The following is an 18,656-nucleotide window of genomic DNA, read 5'->3' as shown; positions in this document are numbered from 1 at the left end:
AGAAATCAAGCTCTGACATTTCTCATTTCCAATTTCTCAGAGCAAGTTTGTAGCTGATCAGCTGATCTAACCTACTGTTGACAACTGGCCTGCCCTTTTCTGGTTATACCTGACTCCTTAGCTCCACATATTCAACCCTCACAAAACTTCCTTTCTCCACTGCTAGTCATATGAAGTGCTCTGAGGAGACTGCTTGTTTAAAGAAATGCTAGCCAACAGTTGTAGAGTGGTAGTGGTTGTGAGTTCTGTCTAAAGACAGAGAGATAATAGTTCCTGAGACATTTATATTAGAGGTGAGCAATGTGAAGTGAGATGGGGCTGACCTTTTCCAACATCACTTTGTGAAATGTGGATTGGATTTGGAACATCCCCCAGTCTGCCTGTTTGCAGTAGCTCACCAGCCTTCCTGCCCTTTGAAAAGCAAAAGTTATTCAAATTTTCAGAGAAATACCAACCAGGACTTACATGATTTGCATCACTCCCCTCCATTCTCCCTATTAATTCAAATGAGTGATCCATAAAATTGTTATCAGCACTGAAAAAAGTCCTCTGACACTCTGTGCCTCTGGATCCCTCCCACAGACCTTTGGAAGTGGTCTGCTTTTGTTCTGCATCACAGCTGCACAGCCAGGCAGGAGGGGCCTCCCGGCCACTGTTCAGAAGATGAACCTGGCGCACTGGAAGTTTTGCCTCGCCTCTCACTGAACCACTGTTTCTCACCCATCACCACATCTCTCTGTCCTCAGAGCCTCCATGTTCCCTCTGCTTGGAACATCTTCTCCCAGAAAGCCACATGGCTCGTTTCCTCTTTCTTGATGTGAGTCCCAGCTCTGTATTTACGTATCACCTTCTCAGGGAACCTATCCTGGAAGCCCCGTCTAACATCTACAAATCACTACACATGCACACACCACTTCCCTTCACCGTTACCTCCCCACAATTTTTTCTTCACTTACCAACAACATGTGATACATTTTACTTATTGTCTGTCTTTCCTATAATGATAGCTTCATGAAGGCAGGAATTATTATCATGTTTACTGTTGGGGCTAGAACGATAACTGGTACCGAGTAGGTGTACAGTAAGTATTTATTAATTAATAATTGAATGAACTATTGATCCAACCACAGTCTACTCCGAAGGTAGGGAGGTGTAGATTTGGTTGAAACAACCATCCCATCTGTATTAGTTGCCTCTACTTTAATAAATCACAACAAACTCAGTGACTAAACACGGCAAGTTTACTGTCTGGTAGTTCTGTAGGTTGCAAGACCAAGTAGGTCTCAATAAGCTGATACCAAGTGGTTCACAGGGCAACATCCCTTTCTGGAGATGATTGAGGGAAATCTATTCCCTTGTCTTTTCCAGCTTCCAAAGGTTATCCATGTTCCTTGGCTTGTGGCCTGTTTCTCTATCCTGAAAGACAGTACTGCCACATCCCTCTAATTTCCTTAGGTGGCCTGTATCTCCTCTCTTTTTCTGCCTCCTTTCTTAAGAATTACACTGGGACTTCCTGGGTAATCCAGAATAGTCTTCCTATTTTAGGGTCAACTGATTAGCAACCTTCATTCCATTTGCAGCCTTAATTACCCTTCTCCTGTAACCTAGCATCTTGATGGACCCCAGGATGAGGACATGAATCTCTCTGGGGCCCCACTATTCCGACCACATCATCCTCTTGAGCAACCTAGAAAGTGACAAGGCTTCTCCCAGCACTTTGAGAGCTGTGACAGTTCTTATCCAGATCCACACTGAGTCCATATGTTTAGCCCTTCATTATTCCTTGACAAAATATAGTACAGATTTCCCCAGGCTGAGTGGCAGAAGACATCACACGTAAGAAAGCTCTCTGAAAATGTTGCTCCTATAACCTGGAGGTCCAGGTCAGGCACAATCACTGAGACCCCAACTTTTTAACAGAAAAGGGGAAATGACAAAACCTACTAACAAGGCTTTTGTGAAAATAAAATGTGGAGAAATGTTTACGAAAATTTGATAAATGTCAAACTCCACACAGCATAAGGGATCGTTATAGAGATATCTACCACCAAGGCTACGAAGATGGTACTGATGGTAGTTTTGATTTTATTGACCTCAAGAGAAACTGTGTACATTACCACTTGCATGTTTTAGAAAAATCAAGACTGAAATTGACAATGTACCCATAGTCCAAGTCCTGCATTACCATCCCCTGGTTTGCTGATGACAATGATATACAGAAAAAAAATGATTGTGAATATGAATTTGGTTTTTCCTATTTTAAGTTTCTCCACCTGGTTTTCCTCAAAAAACAACAGTAGGAAAAATATGATTATCCTCATCTTTATGTGGCAGTCTGAGAAATAATTACTATAGTAATTTGTGTATTTATTTCTAGCCTCTCTGTAAGGGGGAAAAATGAGTCTCATTCACTTTTATAACTCTGGCTCCAGAATCTTGCCTGACAGAGATACCCAATAGATATTTGTTAAATTAATGAATAAGTTACTACATAAATAATTAGCTAGTTGATTAATTAGAGATGCACATTAAGAACTTATCCATGCTGCAGATAAACAGTCATCATCTCTATCTTCCTTTTCCAGTCTCTTATTAATCCTACCTCAGGGTTTCCAGTTCCAAGAGGATCTGACTTGGTCTCTGGGAAATCACTAAAATTCTCTCTTTTTTAATCAATTTCCTCACAAAGGAAACATCAGTCTCCAATTTATGACCCAGTCACCATTCTCACAATCAAATATTTCTTCCTGAACTTCCCTTAAGAAGGGTATTCCAGGGAAGATTTTCAAGTAAAAGACATGAAGGCCTACAGCATGTTTAACCAGATCCTTCCCCTAAGTAGGTGTAATTATTGCTTCTATGGAACCAGGAGAGAATTTCCTTGAGGTTGAAAAACATTCCAGCAAAAATCCAACTGTGACCCTTGAGATTTCTGATGGATCTTGCCTGGAGAAAGGCTTATATCACAGGGGTCAGTAGATGACACACCATCAGATATTTTCTAATAAACAAAGAGCTTTTACAAATCCCAGGACCCACCTGTGTGGGGTTCCAGGTACAACTAATTTAAACCTCTACAGAGTAGATGTGGCACACATACAACTTCATAAGAAGACAGGGGAATCTGGCTCTTGATTATTCCATGCTGCCTGACTTGCCAGGAGGAGAGGAAGGCTTTTCTAAGAGAGTCTTTGAGTATTATATGTTTATGTGCAATATTTGAAAAGGGCAATAGAAGAAATCAATTGCATTTTTCTCCTCTTACAGCTATAAGGTTTATAAAAGAGAAACCTGAAAATAGCCTACTGCAAATCAAAAACACTACTTATATGATCAAGAAGTTAAAGAAATAAGACATACTGAATTTCACTACAAATACTCTGAGATTTAGAAGATAATGGAAAAGAGGATTTAGCAATGTGAATTTTGTTGGCAACATAAAATTCCAATTTAACAAGCAATTCCACGATAATCATTTTGCAACATAAACAGCCAACATATCTGGATTCACCCAGATATATTGCAGATATAGCTTTTAAAACTATATTCACTTTAGACATTCCCTGCATATTGAGATGATAAGAGCAAGTAATAAACTCTTGGTAAGTATATTATTTTTCACCAAACTACCATGGTGTGGAAAAAATAGTTTCATAGTAATATATTAATTTAATTCTGTTTGTGAACTAATTCACACATTGAAAAATAGTCTTCATTAAATGTCTCACCAAAAGGTTATGTTTCAGTTATCTGCAGATTTACCTACTCTTTCTAAATCTTTGTATAATTTTGGCTAAATATAACCTTGTATTTATTGCAGTTTTAAGAGCTAAAAAAATTCTAGGTAGCAAAATGTAAGATCAGTTTCAACATCTAGACTCTTATTTGATCTTATTTCAGTTCAAATATGTAATCCCCCAATTTTCCTTACCAAACTACAGGTAACCACTGAGCACAGGTGAAGTAAATTCTCCATCACCAGCTACAAACTTCAAATTCCTAAGTTGTCTTTTCTGATATGTGTAAGATTTTCCTTCAGGAATGAAGCAACAGCAATGATTTCACTCTGGCAGAGTCTATGAATGTCTGTGAATATCTACACATCTTGCTTTGGGGCAAATATTTTTTGAAAGCAAGAACCAATATTCTAACCCAAGGAATTATTGCAAGAAATATCAGCGCTCTTATATCTTCACCTTCAGGGAAGCTCCAAATGTTATGCTCATATTCCTGGAGTAACCACCAAAGCCTAGAGTCTCTTCAGTGACTCAGTCCCAAGACTTTTTCTAGTGCATCATCTCAGTGTACAGCTCCAAAGGGATTCTCCTAAACTAAATCCTGCTCAGGCAAAGAGGTGACAGCAAAGTCCCTGAAAATCACCACCAGAGTTACAAGAATGCTCATACCAATGGAAATCCTACAGCTTCTATTTACTGAATAACTTGTTGAAAACCAATCAAGCAAAGGTTGCTGATTATTCCAACTTCTTTTCAAATGGAAAGTCTTTTTTAATTTTGGGGAACTTGACTTCTATTATTTAAAATGGCCCATTCAACAACAATGGTTCATAATTAGATCTATTTATTTTGACAGTCCATAGTGCCTGGTAAAAGGCCATTTATGGCATTTTCAAATTAAGAATTTTTCTTACAAAGAACATTATTATTAACAGTATGAAATATTGAAGCTTTCGAAGGGAACTGTAATCAAAGACCACAACATAAAATTCCATTATCATGGTGTCTGGTTTTGTCTCTGCTTTTTCAATTTAAAAAGAAAGAACTAGAAGTAAATGCAGTAAGTAGTGAGGCATAAAGGATGGGGAAATGGAATTGCTGAGTTAGATTACAAACATCTCAAGAGCAAAGACTGTGCCTTTTTCTTTCTCCTTCTTTTGTGTATGCAAAACAAAGTGCATAATCTACACTGAAAGCTATTAATACAGGATTTCAAGATTAAGAAGAAAAAGAGCAAACAAACCAAAACCCCCTTCAGAAATTTCCCCCTTTTGCTTCAGCATCCCTCTACTTCAATTGTGTGCCCACTCCATGAGGTATGTCACCCACTCCCTGTTATCACATTTTGCAGTTCTGCCCATTACCACTGTCCATGCAACCAGGTAAATAGGTGCAGGTTGTTTATGCACAAGGGCACTTAGCTAAGGGGAGCAGGTGTGTGAGACCCCAAACTCATCTTATGGTTACCAAGAAAATCAGCTAGTGTCCAGCTGAAAAGGCCTCTTGCCCTGTTTTGTGGGCTACATTGAGAATTTCAAAGTTGCCTACCCTGGAATAGGGCTGCATCCACCCAGAGGGAGCAACACTCTCTGTTTCACCAGGTTTATTCAAGTTTACTCTTAGATTGTGTTTTTCTAGATGGCAGAGTCTAGTAGAAGGAGTCAATATGTGAGCAAAAAATCCTATTGTCCTCCCTTAGGAGGCCAGGAAGGTAAAACAGGCTGCGCAGGTCTCATTTGGGAAAAGACCCTGCCAAACATTTTTTCTTTGCCTTCTTCCCTCATTTTCTTATTAGATCTTATTTCCAATAGGCTCGTAGCAGAGACCAGGAGCTATCCCTTCTGAGAAAACCCACTACCACCACTCAGGTCCTCTCATTCTGTTTGCATCCTTAACTCGTATTTAAGACAGACAGGAATTTTTTAATCCCAAGCCTGAGAAGAATAGGTGGTGCCCATACCAGCTCTGTCATAGACAGCAGGTAAATCTCTGTTTCCTTGGTCTTAGGTTCACTTCTGCTCACTCACTGGCAGGCCTTTTCTAACTTTGAAAATTGGAGCTTTTAAAACTCAAATGCCTGCTCACCTCAAGGTGGACATGGGGATGTGTGGAAACAAAGAGGAACACTATGGTCACTTTTTTTGTGTGACTTCTGGACCATTTTCTAGACTAAAGTTCTTCATGTGGTCTGGCCTACTTTGGATTCCACATATATTACTACTACTTGTAATATTTTACAGTGTACATTTTAAATATGCAAATGAAAACCTCAAGGCAATATCACCTCACACCTGTTATTTAAAAGACATCAAGGGTTGTCAAGGATATGGAAAAAAGTAGAAACTTCACACATTATTGATAGGAATATAAATTAGTACAGACATTAAGTAGAATAGTACAGAGGTTCCTCAAAAAATTAAAAATATATCTACCATATGATCCAACAATCCCACTTCTGTGTATATATACCCAAAGGAAATGAAATCAGTATTTGAAGAGATAGCTGTGTTCCCATGTTCATTACAGCATTATTCACAATAACCAACATATAGAAGCAACCTAAGTGTCTGTGAATTAATAAAGAAAATGTGGTGAATATAAACAATAAAATACCATTCAGTCTTTAACAAAAAAAAAAAGGAAATGCTGTCATTTGTATATGTGGATGAAACTGGAAGACATTGTGCAAGTGAAATAAGCCAGGCATAGAAAGACAAATACCTCATGATCTCACTTATATGTGAAATTTTAAAAAGTTAGACTCATAGAAGCAGAGAGCAAATGATAAAAAAAAATCTCAGCTAGGAGGAATGAATTCTAATTCTAATTCCGAAGGGTTCTATCATACAACATGGTGACTATAGTTACAGCAATGCATTTCATACTTAATGTATAATGACTGTACTGTATTTGAAAATTGCCAAGTATAAATTTTTTAACCCCATTTTGTGTACTATTCTGCCTGAGCTGTTATAATAGAAAACCATCAGATAAAATAATCCCTTGTAAAATAACCATGTACTACTATAGGCAATAATTTACCTAATTTATGTGTATAGAGATATTTTACCTTGAAATTCCTATTCTGTAGTAAAACTTGGTGAGCACATTTATAGCTATTAGCATAGACTCTACAAGAATAAATAGGATTGCGAGGGAGTACCCAAGGAAATATTTCCAGGAAAAATAATAAGTCCTAGAGTTTTTGCATAAAGAGGGAACAGTATAAGTCTGTTTTATCTTTTGGTTTTCATTGGTTAAAGACAATGAAAAATTGTTCCAGAGATGTGGGCTTTTAGTGCACACTTGGAAGACTTTCAATTTATGAATTGATTTGCAAATGACAGAGGTATCTTTTCATCAATGAGACAGTTATCCAGAGCTGCACTGGTAGCTTCCTCCCATCACCCCACACATGTGTGAGCTCTCTCAGGTCAGGAAAAGCAGCCAGAGTTGCAGTGATAGTGATGAAGGTGGATGCCACAATTATGAACTTGCTGCCAGCTGGACAGATCAACAGACTCCTACCACAGCAGATGGCTTCCCATTTCCAGACAGGTGTTAAATGGGTTGTCACTGCCTGAGTGGTTGGTATTTTGCCATCAAGAGCAGGAATAGCCCAACTCAGGAGATGAACCATTGTTCAAGTTCTCAAGTTACTGCTCCAGAGATTCAGCTATTGAGGGGTACCTTGGGAACCCATTAGTCTACTCTGCCTTTGCCCCAAGGCAAGAATTCCCTCTACAACAACCACTACATTAAGTTAACTGTCCCCACTTAACTACATCCTCCTGAAGCAATCCCTTTCTCACTTTGAAATAACCAGCTTTTCTTCCATTCTCCTGTATCTGAAATTAGAATTAAAGAAGCTACTATTTATTGAACATTATTATGCACTTTACATACATGAATGTATTCACTCCCCACCAATCTTGTGAGATAGAAATCACCACTATGGTCCTTTTTCAAATGAGGAACAGATCTAGAGAGTGAAGGCACATACCTAATGTCATACCACTGGTCTGTCATACCACCCATGTCTGTCTGCAACACCCTACTTGTAATCCTGACACTCCACTTCCTCATGTTTGAGCATCCATTTATCTCTGACTTGCAATAAGGCATAAATCCCCAAATCAAAATTTTAGGTTGCAGGAACTTCTAATATTTGATTATTTATATGAACAAAGAAGGGAAAAACTAAGTTTAAGCAACATTTAGATCTCATTTAAATAATTGCTATTTCTTACTTTCCAGCTGATCCATCCTAGGCCTATCTTGGGGGTACAGTCTTGGAAAGTGGGTTTATTCCTCCACTTCCACTTCTTGGGGTGAGGGTGTGAAAGGTCAAGGGGTTAGCACAATATTACCTCTAAATGTTGCTTAAAGACACTTCAAGAAAGAAAGCTATACTGTAAAACAGTTTTGAATGTTACCTCATCTTTTTGTCTTGTAAAACACATTAATAAATGATCTAACAAAAAAACAAGATGTCATCAAGAGGGAAAATAAAATCTCAGAAGAATGCCTTTGGAAAATATGAGTTGCTCATGTATGGTCAAACTGTGGTCTTCCAGCATCTAAACCCTTCCTGTATTTGGTGAACAACCCACCATGAGAATGTTATGGGAAAAAAAGAAGTCACTTCCTTTAAAGCAATCAAAATAGTCAGATATTTGCTTTTCCAACCCCTCTGAAATCATGGCATGGATCATGGCCTAGCTGTGGAGCAGCAATGAGACACCCACCCTGATACTTCAAATCAGGGGCCAGTGACTCGGAGAACAGGGAATTTTTCTGGTGATTCTAGTGGCAGCAATCAGTTGCCAGGCCAGCAGCTCCAGCAGTGCCAGGCAGCAGCATCTGTGACCAGCAGTAGCCATGTAAGTTCTGTACCCAGGGCTTCAGCAGCAGCAGCAACAATGGCCCCACAGCATGGTTCTCTGGTGTGACTAAATGTGGCTCTGGCTTCTCTCTGTTCCCACTCATATTCTAAGTCTGGCGACTGAAGATTCTTGGTGATTCCAGCAGATGCCTGATAATGATCAGAAAATTCCCTTTATGCTTAAGCCAGTCAGAGCTGTTTTAAGGGCGTGGCTTGAAGATCCCTAATGGATATATGATATAAAAAGACAAACATGTTCTAAATCAAAGCAATTGCAATGGCATCAACCCATATTAGGAACTGCCATTAAATCCACACCAGCATCTGAAGTCAACCAAGTACAAGAGAAAAAAGATTATTAAGGAAAGAAAAGAAAAAGAAACTTTAATTGGAAACCTGACAGCTGAAGTTTATACTCCTGTTTGACCTGAAAAAAAAAAATCATAAGGATGGTCAGATTCTCTTACCAGCTTTTTTTTTTTTTTTTTGATTACATCATGCAGTGACCACTAACTTCAAAACTCACTACAGAAGAATGTGGAATAGGAAAACAGAAACAGATGAGACTGTTGTTCAAAAGTTTTTGATTCATTTTCTACTATATTGAAATGTAAATTTTTATCAAACTCTAAGTATACTTAATAACACATAAAAGTCTTGTCTTAACTTCCTGCTATAAAATATAGTAATTTTTAGAACTACAAGTGAGGTTGATATGATATTGGGGGATAGAGACCTGAATATTTCTTAATGCATAAATTTCTTCATTTAACTATGCATCAGAAAAACATCAAAACACAAATACTTGGGATACATGCCTTCTAAACTATTTTAAAATAATTTAGTTATCAAAGGTACACCATAGTACTGCTATGAGATACACAGGACTTTATTACACACACAAAAAAATAAATTTAATCAGAGGAAAGATGTGCAATGAGCCATCTATCACATGTTATAAAACTGTCTAGAAAAGCAAGGACATGATAAATATGCATTTCAAGGAGTGGTTTAGAGAAGAAACTGCAAAAGAAGAAGGGGTCATGTTCCATAAATATACAGTGAATAGAGGTGAGATTTGTTTTCTTTTATTATTAGGCTTTAAACTATGTGACATAAATTCTTGAATATGACATTTAATAATTTCAAAAATCTAAAGAAACAAAAGATAAATAATGATAAAAGAAAAACCAAAAGACAACATATTTCAAGAAAGTCTACTCCATTTTTGAAGCCTCAAAAGGTGAATAAGATGCACCCCTGATAAAGTGCACCCTCATATCCTGATCTAAGAGGAAGATGAAGCCTATATCTTTCTCACAGAAAGTTGTGGGGCAGATAGAAGCTCTACACCTAATAATGACATACAGTTGGAAGTGATCAAGTGACATTGATCTTCATCAATGTCAATCCACAGCTCTCTGCAGTATCTCACTCCAAGCCCCATCTCAGGGGCCTAAATGTTAAACGTGAGCACTGGCTAATTCATCTTAACATACACGACTCAGGAAATTCCAACCCTGCAGAGACCCCTCCAGTTTTCCCAGCCCCAATTAATGTGTTGCTTATTACAGAACACAGAAACGGTTTCCAGAATGTGTTTGCAGAATCTGCCTCCATCGACAGATATGTCTAGTCCAATAAACTGATACACTCTGTCCTCTTCCTTATAACATCTTAATTAGAAAGCCAGAGAGCTTCTAGTTTGTTAACCTTTTAAATCACTAAGAAATGAGTCTCGATAAAAACTAAACATGAATTCCCAAAAGTTAGGAAAATAACACAAAACTCTCTCAGTCAACCAAGTACAAAAGAAAGAAGATTATAAAAGAAAAAGAAATTTAAATTGGGACCCTGACAGCCGAAAAATACAAACTAGTGACTTCTAATACTCTCTCAGAGTGGACAATGACAGAAGCCATGGGTAGTGATTGCTTCTTTGTTCCAGAAGTGCCCAAAAATAGCAATAATATGAGAACAATAATTCCATCCACAATGCCCATGGGCAAAGAACACTGAACTATAACAGAGAGTAATATCTTCAGAACATCCTGGAGGTTGTATGACGCACTTGGAAAAAAAAAGTTGATGTTGGCATCCAAAGATCTTATGTTCAAATCTCAACTCTACTACTCTTTTTAACATTTTTATTTATTTATTCTAATTAGGTACATATGACAGCAGAATGCATTTTGATTCATTGTACACAATTGCAGCACAACTTTTCATTTCTCTGGCTGTAACATGAAGTAGCACTGCACCATATGTGCAGTCATACATGTACCTAGGGTAATGATGTCCATCTCATTCCACCATCTTTCATACCCCCATCCCCCATTCCCTCTTTTCCCTCTCCTTTGCCCAATCAAAGTTCCTCCATTTATCTCATGCCTACCCACCCCCATTATGGATCAGCATCCACTTATCAGAGAGAACATTTGGCCTTTGGTTTTTTTTGGAATTGGCTTACTTTGCTTAGCATGATATTCTCCAACTCCTTTCATTTAACCTGGAAATGCCATAATTTTATTCTCTTTTAATGATGAGTAATATTTCATTGTGTATATATACCACAGTTTCTTTATCCATTCATCTGATGAAGGGCATCTAGGCTGCTTCTACAGTTTAGCTATTGTGAATTGTCAACTCTACTACTCTTCTCTCTGAGTCTCAGCTTCCTCATTTGTGTTTTGAAAATAATAATATCCATCTTTGGGAACTGCTATGAGGTTTATGGGAGAAAATGTGGTGTGATGTCCACTGTGGTGCCTACCCTATGGAAGGTGCTCAATAATTATTGGTTCCACATCGATCTCCTGAGATACCTATGGCCACAGAGAGTTGCTTCCTTCCCAATTGCTGTTGGCTGGAGCAGTGGCTCTAGACTCACAGCTTCCTGGTAGTTCATAGCCACACCACCAAGTTGACAGCCACACCTTGGAATTCCACAGAGCAGTTTTCCAAAATATACACAAGCCCTCACTGCGAAAGGGTGCCATGTTAACGATCATGTTTTAAGAAGTTAACTGGCTGTACTCCTAGTGATTTTTTATTGATGCTTAACAACCAGGAAAACTCCTGGGTGATTTTTATAAACCAGGCTGACTTCAAACAAAACTGAAGCAGTCCTAAAACAGACATTGTTGATCCCTATTCCCCCTCATGATATGTCCCTATGACCTCATCAGGTACCCCATGATCATGTTGAGTAGATGCTCCCTATCCCTCCAGGGCTGTCGTCCCTAAATTACTACTTTCTGAGTCCTTCCCCCAACCCAGGCATTATCCCAGGCCTCACCATGGAAACTTACCTGCCTGATGTTACACTTTCAAGACTACGAATCAAACCATTTGCTGGAGATTGAATCTAACACCCCATTTAAGTGGTAGAAAAACTGAGGCCTAGGAAAGTGATGCTAGATGCTGGCAGAGCCAGACCTAGGGGCCCAAACCTCTGCCTCCCAGGTCACCATGGCTTCTGCTCACAGTGCTGCCCTAGATGGGAGGCTCAGAGGCTAGACCCTGGCACAGAGGCTTAGTGTGCCCCTCCCCTAAAGTCTTATTTACTTTTAACAGGGACCTTTAGCTGAATAGAAAAAGGATTGCTTAAATTTCAACAAAGCAGCCAGGTTCGGTGGGAAGATTTGAGGTTAAATAAGAGGCTTTTGGCCATTTCACTTACGCTCCCAGGAAATGTTCTACAGATGAAGTAAAATATAATTTCCATCCTTTATCCAACCATCTATTCAACAAATACTTGCTGGGGGTACAATATGTACAAGATACAGTGCTACAGGAGGGATAGGATGCCTCCTTCCCCTTTTTCTTTCTGTGTACCATGTATTGCTCGGCACTTCATTTGCCTTTTCTGACTCAATCCCCACAATAATCACTTGAAGCAAATACCAAGTTGTTGTGGTTTGGTTGTGAGACGTGTCCGTAAACTCCCGTGTTCATACAGGAAGGTTCAGAGGTGAAATGATTGGACTGTGACAGCTATAACCTCATTAGTACATCCTAGTTTGAATGGACTAGACAGGTGGGGAGTGGCTAGAGGAGGTGGGTCACTATGGTCATTTCCTTGTGGCTCTTTCCTCCTTCCTTCTATCTGCTTCCTGACCCCGTTATCAACTGAGTAGCTTTTCTCTTCTAGGCCCTTCCACTGTGATGTGCTGTCTCACTTTCAGCCAGGAGCAATGGAGTCAGCTCCTCATGGACTAAATCTTTGGAACCATGAGCCAAAATAAACTTTTCCTCCTCTAAGCTGTTCTTGTTGGGTATTTTGTTCAGCGTGAGTAAAAGCTAACATTTGTGTGCTCCATTTTACAGATAGGAAAAGTAGACTAACAGAAGTAGTCTGCAGTGTTAAAATTAGTTAAGTAGCAGGAACTGGGATCTGAGCCCACGCCTCTCTACTCCAAAGCTCCAGAACTTTACCCCTTTCCTGGCACTCTCTCTCCAGCAGGTGCACAACTGCGTGCCTTTGTTGGAGGAGTATTGTGAAACTCTCCTGAGAAAAGGCACGAGAAGCAGTAAGCACAAAGCTTAGCATATAGTAAGAGCCTTCTCTTTTTAAGGTTGGTCAGAACAAACCATTTTATAAAACTTTTGTTTAGTTTGGAACTCAATGACTCTTTGATTTGCAATATTGCAATGTATGTCAATATTAATGTAGAAAGGACTGTGAATTTTAGCCTGAAATAGGTATTTTGTTTAAACTGATGTTAATTTTCATGGAGTGAAAAAAGATCTAGAGAGTTCCTGGTTCCTACAGTTGAACCAAGTTAACCAATTCTTTTTGACTCTCTCCATGTCATACTCCCTCTTCCTCTCCCTTTTCATTAATTTACCTGTGGACAGAGCTACATTCATTCTTCAGTTAAGTAGTACACAGTGAGTTGGTGGTATTTAATAAAACCATGTTGACTGCTTGGCTAAAAATCATCAGAAGGGAATGTTGAGCAACCATTATTTTGATTGGAACAATGGATTTGTTAACCTGAGTATAATTAAAACTAGAAGACTTCCCCCAGGATTATGTTACCTCTGCAGAAGGGACTATAAGATTCCCTCATGACAGACCACTGAATATGCCTCACAAGCATAGTTTCCAGAAATTCTGAGATGATGGAAATGTTCTCTCCACATCTATTCTGACCAGCAGAGTAGACACTAGCCATACATGGCAACTGAGAGCTTGAAATAGGATTGTGTTGGTAAAGAGCTGGATTTTTCATTTTGTTTAATTCTAATTAACTTGAAGAGCCACAAGTAGCTAGTGGCCACCACATTAGGTAGCACAGTTCTGGAGGGATTGAAGACAGGATAGTCAATTTGGAGAGAATAGAGTGAGGACTCTGTATTTAACACCCTAGTTTCTTGACAGACCCTAATCCTCCTGGAGTGAATACCACCAAAAGGGCCTGGGCCAAGCTGGAAAGAGAACAGTTTTTCTGTTGAATTCTTTCTCTCCCTTTCAGGTTGGATCTAGAATATCACCAAGAACCAGAGAATAAGAGAAAGGTCAAGGGGCTGTGGAACTTCTAGGTCATCTTGCAGAGGAAGAAACAAGTTCAAAGATGGAGCCCTCCACCCCAGGCCACATAGGGTAGAACTACAGAAGTCTCCAGATGCACCATCTACCTCTTTCACCTGACTTTGGCTGACATCTCATATCTTTTGCCCCTGCAAACTGTGAACAAATAAGTTTTCCTGGGTTGTAGAAACCTGGGAAACCCTGAAAACATATAAAGCATGCCAAGGATATCAGGGGTGGGCATCACATCAAAACTAGGCAGCCACCTCTTGCTGCCACTTACAGCCATAAATGTGTTCCCTGACTGTTTGATTTTCTCAAGAGAAACAAGGAGGGGTTTGCAACCTATGATTTAACCTATTTTTCCTTACTTGCATTACTTGTATGCCTCCCTAACTATCAGAAATAATTCCACTATAATAAAAGACACTGGACTTGGGAAATTTGTTCAAAACTTTGAGGAATGAATCTATACTTGGTGAAATCTGGGACCCTGTGGGGGATAATGAGGCCAATGACCCTGCCCAGGGTTCCTCAAGCCATTCCAATTAGGTGGTCACTACTATACCCAGTCCAAAGCCAACCACAACCCTCACTATACCTATTAAAGAGAACTTAGCAAAAGACAGCAAATAGCTCATTGTTCAGACACAATCAGATGCTTTAGTGTGTCTATATGCTAACTCATCATGATATAGTGGCCTACATCCATTTGGATAGGAACATTTGCAGAGTATTGGCTTAGCAGATACTTTGCCAAAGATTTTGTAGAAACTTAACGCTATTTTAATCTCTAAAACTCTCTTGCTAGATAATTTTTCCAAATTTTATAGTTTACAGATCAGTAAAGTTAAGTACCTTGCTCAAGAACACAAAGGAGAGAATAGTAGAAGAGAAATCAAAAAGAAGCTGGGTTCTAAAGCCAAGTACTTTCTACCACATCCTTCCCCCTTCTCATTGCCTCAACTATACCCTCTGAGGCTCTCTAATTTTTCCAAAAAATAGACTCTGGTCTCTATGTAGTCAATCATCTTGTACTTTTTCTTTTCTAAGTTAACTTCATCCTTGATCAGTGACAAGAGATTCATTCTCATCATGGAAAAACATAATAAAGATATGTCTTGCTAAACCAAAATAACATCAAAATAACTAGTAAGCATTTCCCATTTGGATTTACCTCTTTCCTGATGCCCATCCCCAGTGGGTCAGAAGTATTTGTACTGTATATTTTCTTTTTAAAACTTTCCATGTCCAAATATCAAACATACCGAACTCTTACATGGATGACTCATTTTTAAAACTAAAAGAATAAAGAAGAGGGAGCAGAGACAATATATCCACCACCCCAAACTCCTGCAATTGTTTTTTCTATCTAAAATAAACTCTCAATGTGCTGTTTACAACACTCATTACTCTCTATTGTCTGAGATGCCACGTCAACGGTGATTAATGAGAAGAGTCCAGGGTTTCCAATGCTGTCTACCCTGATGGTAAATTGATATATAGTCTTCTACAAATTCCATCTGATCTCATGATTTTCCTATAAATGTGCCCCCAAACAGCTGTCACCTTCCTAAATTCTAGGCAAAATTTATGACTGTACTTCAATATTTGATTATTGTGTAGGAGTTTAATGTAAAACAAAATGGCAATGTTATGATTGTATTTTTATTCCTGGCTGTTTAGTACCCTCAGCTTTATATTGGCAGGCTTCCTCATGAAGATTAATTTCATTTTCTACCAGCTGTGCTAATAAAAATAAGTGTTGTTGAGATTATAGGACTATATGGCACAATTAGCTAATATTCATCCCTTCTATTTCTTATAAGCACGTTGAAATAAATGGCAGTAAAAAATTATTTGGGGGATTTCAATTTGCTTCCCAGTGGCGGCTTGAAAAAGTACTGTAAACTCAACACAATAACCCTTCTTCACTCTAAGAAACAAGAGGAGTGAGCTCAATGAAATTTTGGCTGGAATTGGAAATAAGGTGGGGATGAGGAACAAAAAAGGCCAGGAAAGTGAGGTTCTAGAAAGAGAGGAGATTCCGCAGTGTGGGATGGATGTCGGGAAGGAAAGTACGCTCACAAAAGTTCTGCTCTGATGCTGCTTGGTGACAGGGGGTTATATCATACCTGAGTCCCTCCTCTAAAATAAACACCAAGGATTTCAAATGATTGCTGCCCAGCTCTCAGCTCCTGAGTACCTTAGAGTTGAGAAAGTTAAAAAAAAAAAAAATTGGAATGGAACCACCATTTGACCCAGCTATTCCCCTTCTCGGTCTATTCCCTAAAGACCTAAATAGAGCATGCTACAGGGACACTGCTACATCGATGTTCATAGCAGCACAATTCACAATAGCAAGACTGTGGAACCAACCTAGATGCCCTTCAATAGACGAATGGATAAAAAAATGTGGCATTTATACACAATGGAGTATTACTCTGCATTAAGAAATGACAAAATCATAGAATTTGGAGGGAAATGGATGGCATTAGAGCAGATTATGCTAAGTGAAGCCAGCCAATCCCTAAAAAACAAATGCCAAATGTCTTCTTTGATATAAGGAGAGTAACTAAGAACAGAGTAGGGATGAAGAGCATGAGAAGAAGATTAACATTAAAAAGGGGCGAGAGGTGGGAGGGAAAGGGAGGGAGAAGGGAAATTGCATGGAAATGGAAGGAGACCCTCAGGGTTATACAAAATTACATACAAGAGGTAGCGAGGGGAAAGGGAAAAATAATACAAGGGGGAGATATGAACTGCAGTAGAGGGGGTAGAGAGAGAAGAGGGGAGGGGAGGGGAGGGGAGAGGGATAGTAAAGGATAGGAAAGGCAGCAGAATACAACAGACCCTAGTATGGCAATATATAAATCAATGGAAGTGTAACTGATGTGATTCTGCAATTTGTATACGGGGTAAAAATGGGAGTTCATAACCCACTTGAATCAAAGTGTGAAATATGATATATCAAGAACTATGTAATGTTTTGAACAACCAACAATAAAAAAAAAAAGAAAAAAGAAAAAAAAAATGTTCTCTCCAGAAGATCATCAAAGAGCTTTAACTTGGCAAAAAAAAAAAAAAGCCATCGAAGTTCAAAGCAAATGCATAGTGAATATAACCTGAATCCAAAGCAGAATCATAAGCCCAACTCCTTTTCCAAAGCACAAGGCTCCAACCTTCCACCCTCATTTTCTTCTTGTATTCTTCTGGGAACTTAAAATGTAGCTAAAAAATCCTAGACACTACCCGCTTCAAGAAGGGGTGGCGGAGGGTCTATATCGCCTCCCTGTGAATCTGGTGAACTTGTGACTGATGTAGCCAAGAGAGGACATCAGAGGCCATGTGATTTCCAAGGCTGGTAATTAAAGGCCACGTGACTTGTCTTTGTTAAGAGCAGTGTGCTTGAATACCTGAGGTCTACACAAAAGGTCTAAACCCTGAGACCACCAAGCTGTGAGGAAGCCAAGCGCAGCGGGAGGTTCCAAGGAGCCATGCTGGTCACCAGACATGTAATGAAAGAGTCTCCAAGTAAATGCCCAGCATTCAGTCCCCTGCCTTCCAAATAGTCACAGCTAGAGCAGAGACAGCCCATCCTGCTGTGCCCTCACTGACTTCCTGAACTGCAGCCGCCTGTACAAGTGTAAGAAAATGACTGCTCTCCACTGCTAAGTTCTAAAGTAAGTTGTTACGCAGCAGTCGTTTCTGGAATAATCCTCCTGTTCCATTCCCACTCTGATCTTTCTCTGTGGAGGCTCCAATCCTGAAATTAGTCATTTTCCTCAGTGTATAGCCCCCAAACTCTTGGTTCAAATGAAAATGTCCACATAAGCCATGGCTGAAAGAAGTTCTGAGGCTACTCAGCCTACGACTTGACAACCACTCTTCTCTGAAAAAATAAGTGTCCTCTCAAATGCCCCCTACCTAGGACATTTGGAAGCAGTTAGGCAAAGGGGGCCTCAAAGTTTAGCTTTACTTAGCAGCTCTTGGTTCTTAATAGCAACTACCATGGTAGCACTAGGACTTGGGAATTTTAGGAGGAACAATAGAAAGTGGATGAACTAAGAACAAGTACACCAGCCTGGTGTGGTGTGAGAAGCTGTAGCACAGGCTGGATGTGGGCATTCCATCCAGCCTCTGCCACTGAGCTGGGCCACGGATTCAGAGGCCCTGGAGAAAACTGAGAGGGAGATGATACCCAGGCCCTCACCAATCCTAAGGACAACAAGTTCCAAATGACCTTAGCTCAGACCTCAGACACAAAAAGCAACAGACCAGTCAGCACCACGGAGAACAGGTAGGATAAGTAGGCACCATGCTCAGGGGTCCAGATTCTTCTTTCCCACTAAGGGTACTCAACTCCTCCCAGACATAGCCTACTGCCATCTCAGAGAGGATCCTTAAAAAAAAAAAAAAAAACCTGGGACACTGAATGATCTGAAAGTCTGAACATATTTTCCTAGAAAATCAATACTCAGGCCTAAGATTAAAAGCA

Source organism: Callospermophilus lateralis, chromosome 5 (assembly GCF_048772815.1).
Source record: "Callospermophilus lateralis isolate mCalLat2 chromosome 5, mCalLat2.hap1, whole genome shotgun sequence".
NCBI classification, from domain to species: domain Eukaryota; kingdom Metazoa; phylum Chordata; class Mammalia; order Rodentia; family Sciuridae; genus Callospermophilus; species Callospermophilus lateralis.
This window is presented reverse-complemented; position numbering follows the sequence as displayed.